The following is a 22504-nucleotide window of genomic DNA, read 5'->3' on the forward strand; positions in this document are numbered from 1 at the left end:
ATCCCCGAGGCCAGTGGCTGTCAGTCTAATATATCAGATGTCACACTCTGGGTATCGCACGTTGTTAGGGGTGCAAAACAATCTTGAAATGCTAATGTTTCTAAACTCCAGCCTGAAACTGGTGAGCACATTCCAATCTGCAAAGTCCCCCCCACCCCGAAGAAACAGCAATTAAACTCTGAATGACCTATGCCAGTGTTTACTTAACAGTTCGACCTTGTGGCATTAGAGCCAGGTGGCTGCATCTTAGCAGGCTAATATGTTGCACATTACAGGGTGTAACACAGCTATCCTTATAAAACAGTGCATCATTAGACTTACCGTGAACAACACTATGGGAGACCTGCTAGTACTGTAATATAAGATGGTACGCTAGCACTGTACATCCGATATCCTCTGTCGAACCTGGGTAATGCTAGTGTACAGCGTTAATGCACTGCAGATGGAAGGAATTACTATAAAAAAGAACTCAAGATGAATATGTTGTCGCCTCCATTAAAACAGAAGTCCAGCCAATGAACGCAGCAACAACTTGCATTTATATAGTGCCTTTAACGTAGTAAAACATCCCAAGGCGCTTCACAGGAGCGTTCTCAAAACAAAATTTGCCACCGAGCCACATAAGGAGATATGGCCCAGAAATTCGGGTCTCCGCGGGTGAGTACGCACGGGGTACTCGCCCGTAAGCCCAATGGAAGTGCCGGTTTCCTGCACGCACTGCGCATGCGCGGGAAACCGGCACTTCCGTTCCCCTGAAAGAAGGGGTTCAGAGTTCGAACGCGTGCGCGGGAGAGGCTGCGCGTGCGCATCGAACTTACGTTTTTTTTGCAGGTTTTCCCGGGAGGGTAAGTCTCCAGAAGTTAGACATGTAAAAAGCAGTCGCAAGGCCTGCTTTTAACAAGGTGAATTAATTCAAATTAAAACATTTTTTCCACAGGTTTATTATTTTTAAATACTTTAAAGAAAGGTAAGTTTATTTTGAGCCCCATTAGAAAATGTAATTAATTTTTTCAAAAATTTAAGTTATTGTTTAAAATAGTTATTTCATGTAATTTATAGTTTATTTTAAAAATGTGATTTTTTTACAAATTTATTTGAAGATTTAGTGATGTTTTGGGGCTTATAGTATTTATAGGTTTGACAGCCCTTCCTGTCAAACTTATGAATGAAGCATTCCCTGCTACCATTGGCTCTCCATGGCCCACGTGATCCCAGGGGACGCATCGAACTAACTACGCCCCTGGGATACGCAAGCACTGCGCGCCGGCAGTTGGAGCAGGCCCAGGATCGGAATTCCACGCAGGTCCACAGCTCAACGGCCGGCGCGATAGGTAAGTGCAGGTCGGGGGCTTGCACCCGCGGGAAGCCCCCGACCCGAATTTCTGGGCCATTAGGACAGGTGACCAAAAGCTTGGCCAAAAAGGTAGGTTTTAAGGAGTGTCTTAAAATAAGAGAGAGAGGCGGAGAGGCTTAGGGAGGGAATTCCAGAGCGTAGGGCCGAGACAGCTGAAGGCACGGCCGCCGATGGTGGGGCGAAGGAAATTGGGAACGTGCAAGAGGCCAGAATTGGAGGAACACAGAGTTCTTGGAGGGTTGTGGGGCTGCAGGAGGTTACAGGGATAAAGAGAGGTGAGGCTATGGAGGGATTTGAACACAAGGATGAACATTTTAAATTCGAGGCATTGCTGGAGCGGGAGCCAATGTAGATCAGCGAGCACAGGGGTAATGGGTGAATGTGATATCTTCCATCTTGTATGCTGTTCACAGAAAGAGCTGAGGTTGTGACGAATCCATACAAACCAGTAATTTCATTAAGATTACTTGAAATTAACAAGGGAATGTTTAAGTTTAGACTGCAGGAGTTCCTCAGGACAGTGATCTAGGCCCATCTATCTTTAACTGCTTCATCAATGACCTTCCTTCCTTCGTAAGGTCAGAAATGGGGAGGTTCGCTGATGACTGCACAGTGTTCAGTTCCATTCACAACTCCTCAGATAATGAAGCAGTCCATGTCCACGTGCAGCAAGACCTGGACAATATCCAGGCTTGGGCTGATAAGCAGCAAATAACATTCACATCACACAAGTACAAGGCAGCGTCCTTCTCCAACAAGCGGGAGTCTAACCACTTCCCCTTGACATTCAATGACATTACCATCGCCGAATCCCCCGCCATCAATATCCTGGGGGGGGGGTCACCATTGACCAGAAACTTAATTGGACCAGCCACATAAATGCGATGCTGAGGATGTTGTGGATAGCACATTCAGTGAGTTGGTCACACCGCAGGTAAAGGCTAGCTCAGACAGTAAATGGGTGACCAAAAGGCAGGGTAAAGGCAGGAAGGTAGTGCAGGAGTCACCTGCGGTCATCTCCCTCCAAAACAGGTTTACCGTTTTGGGTACTGTTGGGGAAGATGACTTATCAGGGGAAGGCACCAGCAGCCAGGTTCAGGGCACCATGACTGGCTCTGCTGCACAGAAGGGCGGGAAAAAGAGGGATAGGGCTATAGTGATAGGGGATTCAATTGTAAGGGGGATAGATAGGAGTTTCTGTGGCCGAGACCGAGACTCCAAGATGGTATGTTGCCTCCCTGGTGCAAGGGTCAAGGATGTCTCGGAGCGGGTGCAGAGCATTCTGAAGGGGGAGGGGGATCAGCCAGTTGTCGTGGTACATGTAGGTACCAACGATGTAGGTAAAAAGAGGGAGGAGGTCCTACAAGCTGAATTTAGGGAGTTAGGAGCTAAATTGAAAAGTAGGACCTCAAAGGTAGTAATCTCTGGATTGCTACCAGTGCCACGAGCTAATAAGTTTAGAGAGAGTAAGATAGATAAGCTAAATACGTGGCTTGAGCAGTGGTGCAAGGGAGAGGGATTTAAATTCTTGAGGCATTGGAACCAGTTCTTGGGGAGGAGTGACCTGTACCAAGGGGACGGTCTACACCTGAACTGTGAGGGAGCCGATGTCCTCGGGGTAATATTTTCTAGGGCGGTTCGGGAGGATTTAAACTAATTTGGCAGGGGGATGGGAACCTAGGTAGTGGAAAAGAGGGAAGTCATATGAAGTCAGAAATAGATGGTAGAAAGGTGAGAAGCAATAAGCAAAGGAGAGAAACACAAAGGGCCAAACTAATTCATAATGAGAGTGTGAAAAAAGCAAGCCTGAAGGCTTTGTATCTTAATGCTAGAAGCATTAGGAACAAGGTGGATGAATTAGTTGTGGAAATAGAGGTAAACAAGTATGATTTGATTGGGATTACAGAAACGTGGCTGCAGGGTGGGCAAGGCTGGGAACTTAACATCCAGGGATATACAATATTTAGGAAGGATCGGCAAAAAGGTAGGGGAGGTGGGGTAGCATTGCTGGTAAAGGAGGGGATTAATGCAATGGAAAGGAAGGATATTAACTCGGATGAAACGGAATCTGTATGGGTAGAAATGAGAAATAGCAAGGGGAGGAAAACGTTAGTGGGTGTGATATATAGGCCTCCAAATAGTAATATGGAGGTGAGGGAAGGCATAAAAAGGGAAATTAGAGAAGCGTGCGATAAGAGCACAGCTGTCATCATGGGTGACTTTAATTTACATATTGATTGGACTACCCAAATTAGTAAAAATTCTGAGGAGGAGGAATTCCTGGAATGTTTTCGGGACGGTTATCTGGACCAATATGTCGAGGAGCCGACTCGAGATCAGGCCATTTTAGACTGGGTATTGTGCAATGAGAAGGGACTTATCAGCAATCTTCTTGTACGAGGCCCCTTGGGTCAGAGCGATCATAATATGATCGAGCTCTCAGTCGAGATGGAGAGTGAGGAAATTGAATCAGAGACTAAGGTCCAGAACTTAAATAAAGGGAATTACGAGGGTATGAGACGGGAATTGGGTAAGATTGATTGGGTGGTGTTTCTGGGGGGATTGACAGTGGATAGACAATGGCAAGCATTCAAAGATAGAATGGAAGAATTCCAGAACATGTTTATACCGGTTTGGCATAAAAATAAACCTAAAAAGGTGACTCAACCGTGGATAACGAGGGAAATTAGGGACAGCATAAAATCAAAAAAAAGGGCATATCAACTGGCAAAAAAAAGCACCAGACCGGAAGATTGGGGGCAGTACAGGATACAGCAAAAGAGGACAAAGGGATTAATCAGGAAGGGGAAAATAGAATACGAAAGTAAACTTGCAGCAAACATAAAGACAGACTGCAAAAGCTTTTATCGGTATATCAGGAGGAAAAGACTGGTAAAATCCCAAGTCGGTCCCTTGCAGTCCGATTCGGGAGAATATATAATGGAGAATAAGGAAATGGCAGACCAATTAAACTCATACTTTGGTTCTGTATTCACAAAGGAGGACACAAATAACCTCCCAGGAATATCGGCAAACATAGGGACTAATGAGAGGGAGGAGCTGACAGAAATTAGTATCTCTAGGGATATGGTGTTGGGTAAGTTGAGGGGACTGAAGGCCGACAAATCCCCGGGGCCTGATAAACTACATCCTAGGGTACTTAAGGAGGTGGCCCTGGAGATAGCAGATGCTCTAAGGATCATCTTCCGGAACTCCATTGACTCGGGAACAGTACCCGTGGATTGGAGGGTAGCTAATGTTACCCCAATATTTAAAAAGGGGGGTAGAGAGAAAGCAGGGAATTATAGACCAGTAAGCCTTACATCGGTTGTGGGCAAAATGCTAGAGTCCATTATTAAGGATAAAATAGCGGAGCACTTGACAAATGGGGAAAGGATCGGACAGAGTCAACATGGATTTACAAAGGGTAAATCGTGTTTGACTAATCTGCTGGAATTTTTTGAGGAAGTAACTGGTAAAATAGATGGGGGAGAGCCAGTGGATGTGGTGTACCTTGACTTCCAGAAAGCCTTCGATAAGGTTCCACACAAAAGATTATCATGCAAAATTAAGGCTCATGGGATTGGGGGCAAAGTATTAACGTGGATAGAGAACTGGCTGGCGGATAGAAAACAGAGAGTTGGAATAAACGGCTCGTTTTCGGAGTGGCAGGCAGTGACCAGCGGGGTGCCGCAAGGATCTGTCCTGGGACCCCAGCTGTTCACAATATATATAAATGATCTGGATCAGGGAATTGGATGCAATATTTCCAAATTCGCTGACGACACTAAACTGGGAGGAGGGGTGGGCTCTGATGAGGATGTCAGGAGGCTACAGTGCGATTTGGACAGGTTGGGGGAATGGGCGGATACGTGGCAGATGCACTATAATGTGGATAAATGCGAGGTTATCCACTTTGGGGGTAAAAACAGGAGGGTAGATTATTATCTAAATGGCAATAGATTGGGAGATGGGGAAGTGCAGAGGGACCTGGGTGTTCTTGTGCACCAGTCACTGAAGGAGAGCATGCAGGTGCAACAGGCGATTAAGAAGGCAAATGGTATGTTGGCCTTCATATCAAGGGGGTTCGAGTATAGGAATAGGGATACCTTACTCCAGCTGTACAAGGTGCTGGTGAGACCGCATCTGGAGTATTGTGTACAGTTTTGGTCGCCCCATCTGCGGAAGGATGTTCTTGCCATGGAAAGAGTGCAACGGCGATTCACCAGGCTGATACCTGGAATGGCGGGAATGACCTACGAAGAGAGATTAAATAGTTTGGGCTTGTACTCACTGGAGTTTAGAAGATTGAGAGGGGATCTCATCGAAACATATAAAATTATGGCAGGCCTGGACAGGCTGAATTCAGAGAGAATGTTTCCAATGGCCGGGGAGCACAGAACCAGGGGCCACAGTCTAAAAATAGTGGGCAAATCATTTAAAACAGAGATGAGGAAGAATTTCTTCACTCAAAGAGTGGTGAGCCTGTGGAATTCCCTGCCACAGAGGGCTGTGAAGGCTAATTCAATAAATATTTTAAAGAGAGAATTGGATACATTTCTGAAGGCTAAGGGGATTAAGGGTTACGGAGAAAAGGCGGGGACGGGGTACTGAACTGGTAAGATCAGCTATGATCTCAGACGAAGATCAGCCATGATCTCATTGAATGGCGGAGCAGGCTCGAAGGGCCGAATGGCCTACTCCTGTTCCTATCTCTATGAATCTATGAATGCCATGGCCGGTAGAGCAGGTCAGAGGCTGGGTAATCTGCGGCCAGTGACTCACCTACTGACTCCCCATAGCCTTTCCACCATCTACAAGGCACAAGTAAGGAGTGTGATGGAATACTCTCCACTTGCCTGGATGAGTGCAACTCCAACAACACTCAAGAAGCTCGACACCATCCAGGACAAAGTAGTCCACTTGACTGGCACCCCATCCATCACCTTAAACATTCACTCCCTCCACCACCGGCGTACCGTGGCTGCAGTGTGTACCATCTACAAGATGCACTGCAGCAACTCGCCAAGGCTTCTTCAACAGCACCTCCTAAACCCGCGACCTCTACCACTGAGAAGGACAAGGGCAACAGGCGCATGGGAACACCACCCCCTCCAAGTTCCCCTTCAAGTCACACACCATCCTGACTCGGAAGTATATCGCCGATCCTTCATCGTCGCTGGGTCAAAATCCTGGAACTCCCTCCCTAACAGCACTGTGGGAGCACCTTCACCACACGGACTGCAGCGGTTCAAGAAGGCGGCTCACCACCACCTTCTCGAGGGCAATTAGGGATGGGCAATAAATGCTGGCCTTGCCAGCGATGTCCATATCCCAAGAATTATGGGCATGCGACTACATAGAATTTTTAAAAATCATGCCCCAAATATTTTGTTGTAAGTGGTAAAGAATAACCCTATTTCCCACATTTTGCAAATATGTTGCATTGGGATTCCTCACTCGATTTGACCAGAGCCAATCAGCAGCTTGCCTGAGTCAGCCATGGCTCGGTCGGTAGCACCCTCACCTCTGAGTCAGAAGGGTGCGGGTTCAAGTCCCACTCTGGGGACTTGAGCGCATAATCCAGGCTGACACTCCTAGTGCAGTGCTGAGGGAGCACCGCACTGTCGGAGGTGCCACCTTTCAGATAATGCGTTAAACGGAGGCCCCACCTCGGGTGGATGTGAAAGGGCACTATTTCGAAGAAGAGCAGGGGAATTCTTCCTGCTGTCCTGGGCCAATAATCCCTCAATCAACATCACCCAAAATACAAACGATCTGGTCATCGTCACATTGCTGTTTGTGGGAGCTTGCTGTGCGCAAATTGGCTGCCGCGTTTCCTGCATTACAACAGTGACGACGCTTCAAAAAGTACTTCATTGGCTGTAAAGCGCTTTGGGACGTGCTGAGGTGGTGAAAGGCGCTATATAAATGCAAGTCTTGTCTCTGTTCATCGGCTGTGTTTGTCCCTTTTGTATTTCAGACCATCCCCTGCTGGTGGCGCTGTATGACTGACTTTGCCAGGTCACTGTAACGAGATCTCAGTTGATGGTCATGTTCCTTCAGCGGGTCCCAGTGCCACTGGTATTCTCTTGTGCCATTTAGCTTCCCACTTGTCACTCTCTGCGGCCTGTAGATTCGCTCCTGGATAGTCCTGACTGCTGAAATGTAGTGTGGAACATGCTTTATGAACAGTCAGGTTTTGCACAGGTTGTTAAGTTCCGCAGAAAGCTCCGCTAATACCAATTTTTTTTTTGCGTCTGACATCTGCACTGTGACCTTTGACCTATCAGATGCAGAAAACAATCGAAAAGGCTAAGGAATGCTGGCCTTTATATCTAGAGGACTAGAATACAAGGGGGTAGAAGTTATGCTGCAGCTGTACAAAACCCTGGTTAGACCACACCTGGAGCACTGTGAGCAGTTCTGGGCACCACACCTTAGGAAGGATATATTGGCCTTGGAGGGAGTGCAGCGTAGGTTTACCAGAATGATACCCGGACTCCAAGGGTTAAGTTACGAGGAGAGATTACACAAACTAGCTGTATTCCCTAGAATTTAGATGGTTAAGGGGTGATCTGATCAAAGTTTTCAGGATATTAAGGGGAACAGATAGGGTAGATAGAGAGAAACTATTTCCGCTGGTTGGGGATTCTAGGACTGGGGGGCAGAGTCTAAAAATTAGAGCCAGGCCTTTCAGGAGTGAAATTAGGAAACACTTCTACACACAAAGAGTGGTAGAAGTTTGGAACTCTCTTCCGCAAATGGCAATCGATGCTGGGTCAATTGTTAATTTTAAATCTGAGATTGATAGATTTTTGTTAGCCAAAGGTATTAAGGAATATGGACCAAAGGCGGGTATATGGAGTTGGATCACATTGAATGGCGGAACAGGCTCAAGGGGGCTGAATGTCCTCCTCCTGTTCCTATGTTCCTACTGAGTCTTCCAAATCGAGCTGCGTCGTTCAGTTTTCTTTGTCCTTATTGGTTAAATGTTTGAATATCTCTATTTTTCACATTTGTCCTTGGATTTAAAAAATATATATTTTTATTATTATTCCCCAATCATATCAGACAAAACTTTGCTTCATAATTTCAATTTGCTCCCCAAGCGCAATCCACCAAATAAAAAATATAAAAATTCTTGACAATTAAAAGAAAAATACTTTCGCCATGACAGTAAGAAGAAAGAACTTGCATTTATATAGCGCCTTTCACAGCCACAGGCCATCCCAAAGCGCTTTACAGCCAATGAAGTACTTTTGAAGTGTAGTCACTGTTGTAATGTAGGAAACGCAGCAACCAATTTGTGCACAGCAAGCTCCCACAAACAGCAATGTGATAATGACCAGATAATCTGTTTTAGTGATGTTGATTGAGGGATAAATATTGGCCAGGACACCGGGGATAACTCCCCTGTTCTTCTTTGAAATAGTGGCCATGGGATCTTTTACGCCCACCTGAGAGAGCAGACGGGGCCTTGGTTTAACGTCTCATCTGAAAGACGGCACCTTCGACAGTGCAGCATCTCCCTCAGCACTGCACTGGAGTGACAGCCTAGATTTTTGTGCTCGAGTCCTTGGAGTTCCACTCCCACAAGCTCTCATGTGGACCCAGACCATGGATTTCTCTGCTTCCTCTCACCCTTAAGCACCCATAAAACCGTACATTTCACCACACCACAGCCTCTCAACCGAGTTGCTTCCTGCCCCACTGCGCACCCTATCCTGGTTTACAGCGCCGTCCCCACCCGCCCTTTGTTCACCCTACCCTTGCTTCCCATAAGCACTGCTCCCACACTTGTCGGACCTGTTATGAGCTGCCTTCACCTCTGGGCCTCCCACTTCTCTACCTCAGCTTCGATCCCCACTCCAGCCCCAGCTAAGCTCCATCGCTCACTCCCTTCTAACTTCTTTAATATGCCCAGTGTACTTTTTTTATAATTAGTTTAATTATAAAAACTAATTTAATTGCATTTTATGCTGTTAAGGAGTAAACACATAATTTGAAAATATGCACAGAGGCTATTAAGCACAAAGATAAATGCAATTTGGCACAAGCAAACACAATTTAAAGCACGAGATGAAACACGAGAGGAGCTAATTGCATCCAGCAATCTGAGGATTGCAAGCCAGTTATTAGAGCAGAATTTTTGGAAGAACAAGCTGACATGGAAAGCAAGTAAAATATAAATAATGCAGGGATAACGTTGATTATTTTTAATACTTTTAAAATGATGTTGAATAGTTTTTGGCTCTGAGCAGCTAATGTATGTATAACACTTCAGGATATCACGTGCATGCATTTAAAGAAAAAATTCCCCGCACTGGACTTTGCGACATGGCAGCGCAGTGCAACATTTTTTATTACAGATACAGTGGGGCGGGGTGGGGGGGGGTGTTCCCGCTAGTTTTGCAGCCAAATCCTAGTGCAAGCCAGGTGCAATCGGCCAAACCAAACAAAAGATCGGGGAATTTAAAACGTAGGTGAGTTACGGCCCTGACATGAATCGTGTCATTCATGTGGAAAGACTTATATGAAATAATACTGGGCGGCCTGCTGGTGGCGCTGTCCAGGGAGAGTATAAATACTCGGGCATGGACCCAGCTTGCTCAGGACATTCTTTAACAGGAACTAGTGAAGGACACAACTAGATCTCCATGTTGACAAACAGTTGATTAAAGCCTTGTTTAACGCTTAGACCAAGTGTCTCGTAGTTTTCTTACATCAATTTAACCAACTGTAACCCACTCCACGCTCTGAGTGATTTGGGAACAGACAGCTACGATTCAAACTGTAGAACGGAACTCGGACGTAGTAATCAATCCATCATTTGAGAAACTACTCAGACCCGCCCGTCTCGACCTGGACCCGAATTCACTTACAGCTGCAAAGGTATGGAAACACTGGTATCGTACCTTCAGCAACTTCCTCGAGGAGTGTGGTGAGAATGGTCCTAATAAGTTACGAATGCTTGCCAATTATGTATCCCTTCATGTGTTTGACTATATCAAAGACTGTGTAGACTATGACTCCGCTATCCAAACGACTGCGTCTATTCTTAGTCCGATTAATTCGGTAGAAGGAAGCCACCGGACTTCCAATCTTTCAGGCGGGAAGAATGACATGAATCTTGTCATTCATGTGGAAAGACTTATGAAATTATACTGGGCGGCCTGCTGGTGGCGCTGTCCAGGGAGAGTATAAATACTCGGGCATGGGCCCAGCTTGCTCAGGACATTCTTTAACAGGAACTAGTGAAGGACACAACTAGATCTCCATGTTGAAAAACAGTTGATTAAAGCCTTGTTTAATACTCAGACCAAGTGCCAAGTAGTTTTCTTACGTCAGGCCCCAAACCGCTTATGCTCGTGTTTTCCGCTATCTTTTCCCCTGGTTCAAGATTCACTATGCCTGGATCAGGCCCCACTCACAACTTAGGAACATAGGGAACAGGAGACGGCCATTCAGCCCCTCGAGCCTGCTCCGCCATTCAGTGAGATCATGGCTGATCTGCGACCTAACTCCATATATCCGCCTTTGCCCCATATCCCTTAATATCTTTGGTTAATAGAAAGCTATCAATGTCGGATTTAAACTTAACAATTGATCTAGCATCAATTGCCATTTTCGGAAGAGAGCTCCAAACTTCTACCACCCTTTGTGTGTAGAAGTGTTTCCTAATTTCACTCCTGGATGGTTTGGCTCTAATTGTTAGACCACGCCCCCAGTCCTAGAATCCCCAACCAGCGGAAATAGTTTCTGTCTATCTACCCTGTCTGTTCCCCTTAATATCCTGAAAACTTCGATCAGATCACCCCTTAACCTTCTAAATTCCAGGGAATACAACCCTAGTTTGTGTAATCTCTCCTCGTAACAACCCTTGGAGTCCGGGTATCATTCTGGTAAACCTACACTACAAAACTGGTCACGTCCCCAGGTTGAAATTGTGAGATTCCAATGATTACGTTGGTTCGGGGAGACTCTTCAAATCGCGCTCGTTGTCTTCGATGCACAGGCACCAGTCGGCACATTTAAAAGCTTTTTCATATCAAAAAATATTTAATGTACTAAGAAACTGACGAGTGTACAACAATCAAACTATTGAATGACTCTGCACAGTTTTTAAAGTCCTTTTCAGTGATTTTAAATCAGGTTACTCACAGGTGGAGGACTGGACGCCCTGATTAAAAATGCCTATTTTTGGTAATAAACCCATTTTCAGCTGTATTAATAAAACTACGCCAGGTTACCGCTCTTAAACACATCAGCAGTGAAAGCATCACCAAGGAATACTTTTTAATGGAAATGAAAAAGAAAAGGAACAGTTCACAGAAAGAGCTGAGGCGGTGACAAATCCATACCAACCAGTAATTTCATTAAGATTACTTGAAATTAACAAGGGAACGTTTAAGTTTAGGCTGCAGGAGTTCCTCAGGTCAGTGTCCTAGGCCCATCTATCTTTAAGTGCTTCATCAAAGACCTTCCTTCCTTCATAAGGTCAGAAATGGGGATGTTCGCTGATGATTGCACAGTGTTCAGTTCCATTCACAACTCCTCAGATAATGAAGCAGTTCACTGGTTCAGGGAAGATTATGCAAATAAATTTTAGCGGAAACTTGGAGAGTAACCTAACCAGTGCAATTTTGGGTGCAATTTCCCGAAGCGGAAACTCTACCCCGGCGGGTTTTTCTTATCACTTTTCATTTGCCGAGCAAAGCTACTCGCCCTTAGCAAGGTGTGAGCGTGCGCGGTAAGACTGTATTTCCCAAGACAAATGTCGAAGGAGATCGTTTTGCAAGTGCACTTAAAAAGGGAAACAAAAGTTGCAATAATATAAAGTAATTCCGTCCATTTATTTTGGCCGTAAGCACTGCAGGAATGCTGTGCAGCTTTTGTCTATATTGACCATTCGGGAGTGGGCCGCAGAAACAGTCAAGGCTGACCTAAATCAACTGAAATGTGTCGGGGTGTGAAGATAATGGGCTGTAATTTGCGACCCCCACGGGTGCGTACGAGGTGCGTACGAGCCCGTAGGGGCCGCGCAAGTTCCGGGTTTAGGCATGGGAAGCGCATGCGCGAAAACCCGGAACTTGTGGAGTTTATGCTCCACACGAGCCTCCTCCCACCCTACTTCATCTCACCCCTATCACCATCTCCTTCTATTCCTTTCTCCCTCATGTGTTTATCTAGCTTCCAATCAAATACATCAATGCTATTCGCCTCAGCCACTCCTTGTGGTAGCGAGTTCCACATTCTAACCACTCTCTGGGTAAAGAAGTTTCTCCTGAATTCCTTACTGGATTTTTTAGTGATTATCTTCTATTTATGACCCCAAGTTTTGGACTCCCCCCACCAGCCCACCCACCCCCCCCCCCACACCAAGTGGAAACATCTTCGCTAATTCTACCCAGCAATCCCTTCATAGTTTTAAAGACCGCTAATAGACCACCCCTCAGCTTTCTCGTTTCTAGAGAAAAGAGCCCCAGCCTGTTCAGTAAGAAAATACTATCACCTCATTTACCAATAGGTTGTGGCGTACCGATCACAGAAAGGACACAATCCGCTTTCCGGTCCGTAGACTATAAATCAGGCGTCATGCCTTTAAGAAGGATCACACCTTTAAGAAACTCGATCTGCAACATAGTTAAGCCCAGAGCGGGGGAGGGGCAGTCGAAGCTGTGCACTGATGAAAGGCAGTCGTACTTTGTGTAGTCTCTGACTCCATTTTGTGTTCAGCATGCAGCCTCAACAATTAAACCTTTTCTGTTGAACCTCTCCGAGTTCAGTATTTTTTGCTAGGAGTACGTAGACTCCTACAAGGTAATCTCTTTACAATATGCAGCACCTGAATCGGGGAAAAACAACCTCCTTTTTGAGGAAGTGGAGAGCACTTGTGCCAGAACGAGGGGTTTGTTTTTTTACCTTGACTCCAAGGTACCTCCAAGTCCCAGACAAGATGGGAATCTGCTGACTAGTATCCAGCACTCATTGAAGTGGGTGTTTTGAATCCTACTGATTCCAAGTACAGCCAGTGCACTGAAAGCCTCTCGAAACTGGCGACCTCAGATGTTAAAATGCATTGCCATTGTCAGAAGCAGTAACTTCATACCATGTGCAACCTAGAGTCCTAATACTTTCAGTAACCTGTAGCCAGGGTGCCCACCCCTGCTCACCATCCAGCAACCTTTGATGGAGGTCCACGTGTGTGGACATCTGATATCGGCAGAATCAGGCTGTCTGTGATGCCCCTGTGGTTGAATACCCTACTGACACTCGCTGTAAAGAACGACTCCTTGGCCAAAGTGCATGTCATAGAGTCATAACGGCACAGAAGGAGGCCATTCGGCCCATCGAGTCCGTGCCGGCTCTCTGTCGAGCAATCCATTCAGTCCCATTCCCACACTCTATTCCCGGTGCCTATCCAGTCTCCCCTTGAAAACATTGAGTATCTCCGCTTCCAGCAGTTCCGTCGGCAGCGAGTTTCAGGTCCTCACCACTCGCTGCATAAAAAAAGTTTTTCCTCACGTCCCCCCTGTATCTCTTGCCCAAAACCTTAAATCTGTGTCCCCTAGTCCTTGTACCATCAACTAGTGGGAACAGCCTTTCCCCGTCTAGCCTATCCAAACCCGTCATAATCTTGTACACCTCGATCAAATCTCCCCTCAACCCCTGAAATGGCACAATTTTGCCACAGAGACAGAACAAAAGAGAAAGCCAGTTGTTTCACATTGGGTTCTTCTGGCCTGAAGCCAGAACATTCTGAACAGTTTCAATTGGCCGTAGCAGTTTGCAAGCATCTACAATGAGCTTGATTAGTCTATTTCGACGACTTACTGCGATTATATAGGGCCCTGGTGAGACCACCCCTGGAGTATTGGGTACAGTTTTGATCTCCTTACCTGAGGAAGGATATACTTGCCATAGAGGGAGTGCAACAAAGGTTCACCAGACTGGTTCCTGGGATGAGGGGATTGTCCTATGAGGAGAGATTGAGTAGACTAGGCCTATATTCTCTGGAGTTTAGAAGAATGAGAGGTGATCTCATTGAAACATACAAAATTCTTACAGGGCCTGACAGGGTAGATGCAGGGAGGATGTTTCCCCTGGCTGGGGAGTCTAGAACCAAGGGTCACAGTCTCAGAATAAGGGGTCGGCCATTTAGGACTGAGATGAGGAGAAATTCCTTCACTCAGAGAGCGGTGAATTTTTGGAATTCTCTGCCTCAGGGGGCTGTGGAGGCTCAGTCGTTGAGTATCTTCAAGACAGAAATCGATAGATTTTTGAATATTAAGGGAATCAAGGGATATGGAGATAGGGCAGGAAAGTGGAGTTGAGATAGAAGATCAGCCATGATCTTATTGAATGACAGCAGGCTCGAAGGGCTGTATGGCCAACTCCTCCTATTTCTTATGTTCTTATGACTACTCAACAGGATTTGCTTGAGGCATGGCTGTTGAAGGACAGGCCAGGCTAAACAGAACTCGATCTTAGCAGCTACACATCACGATCCATGAGCAATGCCAGGGGAGATCCACTGATACAGATTTACATTCTGGATCAGCGATTAACCAGAATGGTGTGAGAATTTTAATGGACAGGTTTAGATCAAGATGCAAAACTAATTTATTTTGTATATGAAATCTTTGATTATAAAAGATGATTGGGAATGTTATATGCATTGAAATTGCACAGCCATGTGGAAAATATAAAGATGCATCATTGTCACTAAACATATTTTTATATTCCCAGTAAATACAGTGTAAAAAACAGTTTATTGCAATGGCTCTAGCTTTTAAACACTGCTGGCCCTGAAGAAAACTAAATTGATCAGGATTTAGCTTTGCCTGCGCAATAACTTTCAAAAGGGAACTGGATAAATACTTGAAAAGGAAAAATTTTCAGGGCTGTGGGGAAAGAGCCGGGGGGAGTGGAAGTAATTGGATCGCTCTTTCAAAGAGCCGGCACAGGCACAATGGGCTGCATGGCCTCCTTCTGTGCTGTATCAGTCCATGATTCTAATAGTGACTACAACAACAACAAAAACTTGTATTTATATAGCACCTTTAGCGTAATTAGCTGCGCAAATAGAGGTAAACGAATATGATATGATTGGGATTACGGAAACATGGCTCCAGGGTGGCCAAGGCTGGGAACGCAATATCCCAGGGTATTCAATATTCAGGAAAGATAGGCATAAAGGAAAAGGAGTTGCGGTAGCATTGCTGGTTAAAGAGGGAATTAACACAATTGAAAGGAAGGATATTAGCTCTGATGATGTGGAATCTGTATGGGTAGAACTGAAAAATACCAAGGGCAGAAAACGTTAGTGGGAGTGGTATATAGACCTCCAAACAGTAATGCGGAGGTCGGGGATGGCATTAAACGGGAAATTAGAGAAGCGTGCAATAAGGGCACAGCAGTTATCATGGGTGACTTTAATCTACATATAGATTGGGCTAACCAAATTGGTAACAATACTGTGGAGGAGGAATTCCTGGAGTGTATACGGGATGGTTTCCTGGACCAATATGTCGAGGAACCAACTAGAGATCAGGCCATCTTAGACTGGGTATTATGTAATGAGAAAGGATTAATTAGCAATCTTGTTGTGCGAGGCCTCTTGGGTCGGAGCGATCATAATATGATAGAATTCTTCATTAAGATGGAGAGTGAAGTAGTTGACTCAGAGACTAGGGTCCTGAATTTAAATAAAGGAGACTACGATGGTATGAGGTGCGCGTTGGGTAGGATTGATTGGGGGAATGTCACTCAAGGGTTGATGGTGGATAGGCAATGGCAAACATTCAAAGATCGCATGGATGAACTACAGAATTTGTTCATCCCAGTTTGGCATAAAAATAAAACAAAAAAGGTGACTCAACCGCAGCTAACAAGGGAAATTAGGGATAGCATAAGATCCAAGGAGAGGACATATAAATTGGCCAGAAAAAGCAGTAAACCTGAGGATTGGGAACAGTTTAGGATTCAACAAAGGAGGACAAAGGGATTAATTAAGAGGGGGAAAATAGAGTATGAGAGTAAGCTTTCAGGGACCATAAAAACTGACTGTAAAAGCTTTTATAGATATGTGAAGAGAAAAAGATTGGTGAAGTCAAGCGTAGGTCCCTTGCAGTCAGAATCAGGGGAATTTATAATGGGGAACAAAGAAATGGCAGACCAACTAAATACATACTTTGTGAGGGTGCCGGTCAGTTCCTTCAGTAACCTCTAGATGGCACCTCCACTTGTTTGTTTTCCTTTGTTAATTGTTTCTAGTCTCCTGTGTTTATTACTTAGCTGCCTTTTATTCAGTTTATTGGTTTCACCTGTTTTTGCTTGTATTTAAGTTCTGTGGTTTTTTTCCCTCTGGGCTCAGTCCTGACGAGGGAGTTAGTCTCGACAAGGTGCTCAGTCTCGACAAGGTGCTCAGTCTCGACAAGGTGCTCAGTCTCGACAAACCTGTTGCCTATGTGGTAGCTTGCCTTGACAAGCCGGTTGCCTTAGTGGTTGCTTGTCTTGAGCTCCTATGTCTGTAACTGTTTATCTGTGTTATGTTTCTGCTTGTATTTAAGTTCTGTTGTTCTTCCCTTTGTGCTCGGTCTTGACAAGGTGCTGACAAGTTGCTCAGTCTTGATAAGGTGCTCAGTTTGGACAAGCTGGTTGCCCTGTGGTAGCTTGTCTTGCGCTCAGTTTTGACAAGCCGGTTGCCTCACGGTAGCTTGTTCTGAGTTCTTATCTCGACAAGCCGGTTGCCCTGCGGTAGCTTGTCTTGAGCTCAGTCTAGACAAGCCGGTTGCCTCACGGTAGCTTGTCTTGAGTTCCTATCTTGACTAGCTGTTTGCCTATGTGGTAGCTTGTCTTGAGCTCTTATGTTTTGTAACTGTTTACCTGTGTGATTCTAGTAAAGTACTGTTATTTAAGACTACATATCTGCTTCTCGCCTCGTCTGTCTGCACTTGGGTCCAGAACCAGTCTCGCCCGGACCTCCGCCCGGACAGCACGGCCCCGTGTCTACATGGCCCCGTGACAGCTGCCCTGACATACTTTGGTTCTGTCTTCACAAAGGAGGACACAAATAACCTCCCAAGGATGTCGGGGAACATAGGGTCCAATGACAGGGAGGAACTGATAGAAATCAGTATTTGTAGGGAAATGGTGTTAGGGAAATTGATGGGATTGAGGGCTGAGGCCGATAAATCCCCAGGGCCTGATAATCTATATCTTAGGGTACTTGAGGAAGTGGGCCTAGAAATAGTAGATGCATTGCGGGTCACCTTCCAAAACTCTATAGACTCTGGAACAGTACCCATGGATTGGCAGGTAGCTAATGTTACCCCACTGTTCAAAAAGGGTGGTAGAGAGAAAACGGGGAATTACAGACCGGTAAGCCTGACATCGGTAGTGGGGAAAATGCTGGAGTCCATTATAAAGGATGTAATAGCCGAGCACTTGGAAAAAAGTGACCGGATTGGACAAAGTCAACATGGCTTTACAAAAGGTAAATCGTGCTTGACTAATCTACTGGAATGTTTTGAGGATGTAACTGGTAAAATAGATAAGGGAGAACCAGTGCATGTGGTGTATTTGGATTTTCAAAAGGCTTTCGATAAGGTCCCGCATAAGAGATTAGCGTGTAAAATTAAGGCACATGGGATTGGGGGCAAGGTATTGACTTGGATAGAGAACTGGTTGGCAGACAGAAAGCAAAGAGTTGGAATAAACGGCTCTTTTTCTGAGTGGCAGGCAGTGACTAGTGGGGTACCGCAGGGATCGGTCCTTGGACCCCAGCTATTCACAATATATATTAATGATCTGGATGAAGGAACTAGATGTAATATCTCCAAGTTTGCAGACGACACAAAGCTGGGTGGGCGTGTATGCTGTGAGGAGGGTACCGAGAAACTCCAGTATGATTTGGACAGGTTGGGTGATTGGGCAGAAGCATGGCAGATGCAATAAAACGTGGATAAATGCGAGGTTATCCACTTTGGTGTCAAAAACAGGAAGGCAGATTATTATCTGAATGGCAATAGATTGGGAAAAGGGGAAGTGCAACGAGACCTGGGCGTCCTTGTGCACCAGTCGCTGAAAGTAAGCATGCAGGTGCAGCAGGCGGTTAAGAAGGCAAATGGTATGTTGGCCTTCGTAGCGAGAGGGTTTGAGTACAGGAACAAGAATGTCTTGCTGCAGTTGTACAGGGCCTTGGTGAGACCACATCTGGAGTATTGTGTGCAGTTTTGGTCGCCTTATCTGAGGAAGGATGTTCTTGCCATGGAAGGAGTGCAGCGAAGATTCACCAGGCTGATACCTGGGATGGCAGGAATGACGTATGAGGAGAGGTTGGGTCGATTGGGCTTGTACTCGCTGGAGTTTAGAAGAATGAGAGGGGATCTCATCGAAACTTATAAAATTCTAACAGAACTAGACAGACTAGATGCTGGAAGGATGTTCCCGATGGTCGGGGAGTCCAGAACCAGGGATCACAGTCTAAAGATAAGGGGTAAGCCATTTAGGACTGAGATGAGGAGGAATTTCTTCACCCAGAGAGTGGTGAACCTGTGGAATTCTCTACCAAAGAAGGCAGTAGAGGCCAATTCATTAAATATATTCAAGAAGGAGTTGGATATATTTCTTAAGGCTAGGGGGATCAAGGGATATGGGGAGAAAGCAGGAACAGGGTACTGAATTTGGATGATCAGCCATGATCTCATTGAATGGTGGAGCAGGCTCGAGGGGCCGAATGGCCTACTCCTGCTCCTATCTTCTATGTTTCTATGTTTCTATAAAACATCTCAAGGTGCTTCACAGGAGTATTATAAGACAAAAAAATTGACACCGAGCCACATAAGGAGAAATTAGGGCAGGTGACCAAAAGCTTGGTCAAAGAGATAAGTTTTATGGAGCATCTTAAAGGAGGAAAGAGAGGTAGCGAGGCGGAGAGGTTTAGGCAGGTAATTCCAGAGCATAGGGCCCAGGCAACAGAAGGCCCAACCGCCAATGCTTGAGCGATTATAATCAGGGATGCTCAAGAGGGCAGAATTAGAGGAACGCAGATATCTCGGGGCGGGGGGGGTGGTGGTTGTGGGGCTGAAGGAGATTACAGAGATAGGGAGGGGCGAGGCCATGGCGGGATTTGAAAACAAGGATGAGAATTTTGACTACACTTCAAAATAATGAATTGGCTGTGCCCACAGGATATGAAAGGTGCCGTATGAATGCACCTTCCTTCTTTTGGAGGTTCAGACATTTTAAGATTCAGCATCCTTTTGTATTTAAAAGTATGACTGTGTACTTAACCACAGTAATTAGGGAAAAATCCCTGGCTTTTATCTTTTCTTTATTTAAATAGTCATTTTTCAAATAGCAAAAACTAGAAGTATGTTTGGTTTTAGTTTTCTTTATAAAATCATGGACACGTTCACTAGCATAGAATCATGGAACGTTACAGCACTGAAGGAGGCCATTCGGCCCATCGTGCCTGTGCCGGCTCTTTGGCAGAGCGATCCAATTAGTCCCACTCCCCCTGCTCTTTCCCCATAGCCCTGTAAATGTTTTCCCAAGAAGTAATTATCCAATTCTCTTTTTGAATGTTACGATTGAATCTGCTTCCCCCGCCCTTTCAGGCAGCGCAATCCGGATCACAACAACTCGCTGCGTAAAAAAAACCTTTCCTCATCTCCCCTCTGGTTCTTTTGCCAATTAACTTAAATCTGTCTCCTCTGGTTACCGACCATCCTGCCAGTGGAAACAGTCTCTCCTTATTTACTCTATTAAAATCCTCCATGATTTTGAACACCTCTATCAAATCAATTCTCCCCTTAATCTTCTCTGCTCTAAGGAGAACAACACCAGCTTCACTAGTCTCTCCACACAACTGGATCAGCCCACATCTGGCGCATTCCTCCAACACCCCATGAAGCTCGAGTTATGTTTTCACTGTTTTGTTCCCTTTCATGTACAGTAAGGTGGAGGCTGATCGCCGTGGGGAACCAAATTAACACGCAACACGTGCTTGCAATTATTCCTCTCGACGATAGGATATCTTGCAGCGTCTGGAACTTCATACGCGGGCCACCATAGCCAGCGCTGGAGCAATCTACAGAAAATGATGCAAATACTCAGCAGCTCAGGCATTGTAACCCGCTGAGCAGTTCCATCTCTGTTTCAGATTTCCAGCATCCGCAGTGTTTTGCCTTTTGTACTGGGGCAGTCGAGGCTGTTGCCTCGGGGAAAGGACTGAAGGGTAGTGTAGAATCACCGAGAGTACAGCTCAGGAGGCGGTTATTCGGCACATGGTGCCTGTGCTCACCAACTGGACCTTTCTACTCAAACCCCACTTCCCTTCCCTTCCCCTTCCCCTCCCCTCCCCTCCCCTTCCCTCCCCTTCCCTTCCCTTCCCCTTCCCCTCCCCTTCCCCTCCCCTTCCCTCCCCTTCCCTCCCCTTTCCTCCCCTTTCCTCCCCTTCCCTTCCCCTTCCCTCCCCTTCTCTCCCCTCCCCTTCTCTCCCCTCCCCTTCCCTTCCCCTTCCCCTCCCCTCCCCTCCCCTTCCCTCCCCTTCCCTCCCCTCCCCTTCTCTCCCTTCCCTCCCCTCCCCTCCCCTCTGCTCCCCTCCGCTCCCCTTCCCTTCCCTCCCCCTCCCCTTCCCTTCCTTCCCCTTCCCTCCCCTCCCCCTCCCCTTCCCTCCATTCCCTCCCCTCCCCTTCCCTCCCCTCCCCTTCCCTGAATTCCCTCCCCCTCCCCTTCCCTTCCCTCCCCTCCCTTTCCCTTCCCTTCCCTCCCCTTTCCTCCCCTTCCCTTCCCCTTCCCTCCCCTTCTCTCCCCTCCCCTTCTCTCCCCTCCCCTTCCCTTCCCCTTCCCCTCCCCTCCCCTCCCCTCCCCCTTCCCTCCCCTCCCCTCCCCTTCCCTCCCCTTCCCTCCCCTCCCCTTCTCTCCCTTCCCTCCCCTCCCCTCCCCTCTGCTCCCCTCCGCTCCCCTTCCCTTCCCTCCCCCTCCCCTTCCCTTCCTTCCCCTTCCCTCCCCTCCCCCTCCCCTTCCCTCCATTCCCTCCCCTCCCCTTCCCTCCCCTCCCCTTCCCTGAATTCCCTCCCCCTCCCCTTCCCTTCCCTCCCCTCCCTTTCCCTTCCCTTCCCTCCCCTTTCCTTCCGTCCCCTTCCCTTCCCTCCCTTTCCCTCCAATAAGCGCCCAAACGAAGGAGTAAATCTAATTACCCGTGTACAATCAAGAAGTACTCGAGGCAGCTGCCTCCAACATGCAGGTGACGCTGCAGTTAAATACCGAAATCTGTAACTATATTCGCTGCTCACGATGCGAGTGTAGGGGCTAGGAAAGGGGGGAAGGGAGGAAAGAACAAAAGGGAAGGTCTGTGATAGGGCGGAAGGCACGAGAGATTAAATGACAAAAGGAATGATGGTGCGGGCTCCTCTACATGGAGGAGGCCAAAATCAGATCAGGTGACCGCTTTGCAGAACACCTCCGTTCAGTCCGCAGGCGTGACCTCGAACTTCCCGTCCCCTGTCATTTTAATTCTCCGCTCCACTCCTACTCTGACCTCTCCATCCTTGTCCTCTTACACTGTTCCAATGTAAGCTCAAGGAACAGAATCTTTTGATTAGGCACTTTACAGCCTTCCGGACTCAACATTGAGTTCAACAATTTCAGATCATAACCACCACTCCCATTTTTTCCAGACAGCAGGTTCTGCTGTTGCCATTTACACCTCCACTGGACCCGTCTTTTGTTTCTTTACTTGTCCCATTACCGCCCCCTTTTTGCCTTGCACCATCACCCCTTTTGTCATTTAATCTCTCCCCTTTTCCCTGCCCCTGCACTTGCTTAAAATCTGTTACATCTCTAACCTTTGCCAGTTCTGACGAAGGGTCATCGACCCGAAATGTTAACTCTGTTTCTCTCTCCACAGATGCTGCCTGACCTGCTGAGTATTTCCAGCATTTTCTGTTTTTACCAAAATCTATTTGTTATGGGAGGTCCTAGTTGCCCTCTTTGCTGCTACTGTCACACACTCTGCTAATGGCTTTCAGCGATCTGCCCACCTATCCTGCAAATCCCTCTTCTGTGTCAGGTCCTGTAGAATAATACCATTTAGCTTATGTTGCAACTGTTTATTATCCTTTCCCAATCTCACTGCTT

Source organism: Somniosus microcephalus, chromosome 15 (assembly GCF_052327205.1).
Source record: "Somniosus microcephalus isolate GS21.2 chromosome 15, FLI_Smic_1.0, whole genome shotgun sequence".
NCBI lineage: Eukaryota > Metazoa > Chordata > Chondrichthyes > Squaliformes > Somniosidae > Somniosus > Somniosus microcephalus.